The sequence below is a fragment of the Microchirus variegatus genome, assembly GCF_963457635.1.
Source record: "Microchirus variegatus genome assembly, chromosome: 17".
Taxonomy (NCBI): domain Eukaryota; kingdom Metazoa; phylum Chordata; class Actinopteri; order Pleuronectiformes; family Soleidae; genus Microchirus; species Microchirus variegatus.
In genome coordinates, this window is record NC_139818.1 from 21,437,553 (window position 1) to 21,440,165 (window position 2,613).

Consider the following 2,613-nt stretch of genomic DNA (forward strand, 5'->3'; position numbering starts at 1 on the left):
AATACCCTTTTACTTAAAGTGTCCCACCTAGAACTTTGGAAATGCCTGATCCACTTTGGTTAAAAAAAAACTTGACTCGACGACCACCATATCTTTTGTTAGCTAAAGCTAAAGTCATACTTTTTCATATCTGTAAAGTCTGCACTGGTCTCTATGACATTAATCTCATTGTTCAGACACTTTGAGACCACGCTGACGTAGGTTTAGCCTGTGCATGTTGTAGGTAGGACAATGCAAGACGTAAGCAATCACCTTCTAAAAGACAAATTATGTTTACGTGCATAACCAGGACATGGACGTATTTCCAGGTGCACCAGAGTGTGTTGTTTTTTCAGTTTTTATCAGTGCAGCTGTAGCCCTTGAGTTCGAGGACAAGGTTATATATATATAGTATAAACACATTTAGGTGCCTCAGTGTGTTTTTTTTGTCATGGGGCAGTGAAGTTAAAGCACAACACAGAACCTTATTTAAGTGAAAGAAACAGCTGAGTGTTTTTTTTATTGAGAAAAACACGTGTATCTGAATTATAGCAATGATAGTAAAAGTTTTTGATATTAATATAATACTAAAAGGAAAACCCTCAAAAAATAGCAGTCTGAAGGTATAATTTAAACTAGCTAACGTCTCAAAATGCATCATTGAAGACCACATCACTATTTATGACATATTATAACAGGATAAACCGGTGCATTCCAACGAGATCAAATTAAGCTAATTCATTTATTTTCCTCGCAATCCTATTGAATCCATGAATGAATTTTTGAAAATCAGGAAATGATCCATTTGCCCTGATACACTTTGACAGTGAGCTGAGTTTATTCTCAAAAACAAAAAGTATCTCGGAATGACTTGAAATTTACCATCATAATAGTCGGCATCGCCCCGAACAAGGATCCGTTGAAATTATTTGCATATCTCTTAAGGAATAATTTTAATGACTTTCTGAATTTCAGGAAATTATCAATTTTCCCTGATACACTTTGACAGTGAGCTGAGTTTCTTCAAAAAAACAAAAAGTATCTCGGAATGACATGAAATTTACCATCATAATAGTTGGTATTGCCCTGATCAAGTATCCGTTGAAAATATTCGCATATCTCTTAAGGTATAATTTTAATTAATTTTTGAAAATCAGGAAATTATCCATTTGCCCTGATACACTTTGACAGTGAGCTGAGTTTATTCTCAAAAACAAAAAGTATTTCGGAATGACTTGAAAATTACCATCATAATAGTTGGCATCGCCCCGGTAACAAGGATCCGTTGAAAATATTTGCATATCTCTTAAAGAGATACTTGAGTAAAAGTACAAGTATCTATACGAGAAAATGACTCTGGTAGGAGTTGAAGTCTTTTTTATATAATATCATTGAAGTAAAAGTCTTAAAGTATATGACTTTACTAAAAAATAAACTACTCATGGAAGGTTTTTACAAAGGTACAGCATGTTCCGTCACATAGGATCAAAACGGTTAAGGCATTGTGACGCGCGGTGACGTGTTCGCCGCGACCTTGCGTCGTGTTTTCACTCCTACACGTGAGGACAACACAGCTGTCGAGGCGACGAGGAGGAGCAGCAGCAGCATCGGGGTTGTCGTCGTTATCGAACGTAACACAACGTTATCAGGCAGAGATTACGTGGAAATTAAATATGATGTCAAATCAGGACTTTTGACACACAACAAGTGACTGAAAGCGTGTTTCTGTGCACGGCGGTGGTGGTTTTGACGCAGCGTGCTTTGGTCTGACACAAACACAGTTTTTTTTTTTGAAAATTGTTCAATTACACCTTTATCTGGTGTGCACTACTGACACACATCTGTCTGGTCAACAGTTTATTCGCTCCTACTCGAGTCGAAATAGTGGGTTGTGGGAGTGCAATCGCTCTGCACAACAACAAAGAAGAAGAAGAAGACTCTGCGTCACCACACGAGGAGCTCTACTAGTGTGTGGGAAAAAAAAAAAGTCAGTTAAACACAAGTTTGACCCACATTCGGTTGAGTAAAATGGCAGAAAACAATCTCACCGCTCCAAAGAAAATCAATCATTCAGGGTGAAGCTATTACTCTTTTGTTGTTGTTGTTGTTGTTGTCACAATCAAAACACTTTTGATTTCTAATCCAAGGACCAAGCTACATTGCTTAGAAAATTGGGGATGCTGCCTTCGTTTCTTACCCTTAGATATCACTAGATATTTTCAGAAGAAGACTTAAATCCATTTTTATTTTATTTTTATTTTTTGGTTGATTGTTTCCTGTTTTATTTTGTAGTTTTCCTTCAGTGCACCTTGTTTGGTTTTACTTCCTGTTTTGATTGATCCACCTGTGGCTCGTTAGCGTCCACCTGTGTTTGGGATTATCTCTCCCTCCCCCCAGTGTCTCTATTGGTTCGTCCCGTTTGAGTTCTGTGACGTCGTGACCCGTGTGTTTCAGCTCCTCGTATTTCAAGGTATTTGTGTTTTAATTCCTGCTTCAGTTTGTTTTTGGTTTTTTTGTACCATTTATGTTAAATTGACTTGTTTTTGGACTTTGGTGCAGGAGAGTGAGCAGCTTACAAAGCAACACCTTCAGTTTCCTGTTGGACGAAGTCGTCTCCCGGTGACATAAAGCAGC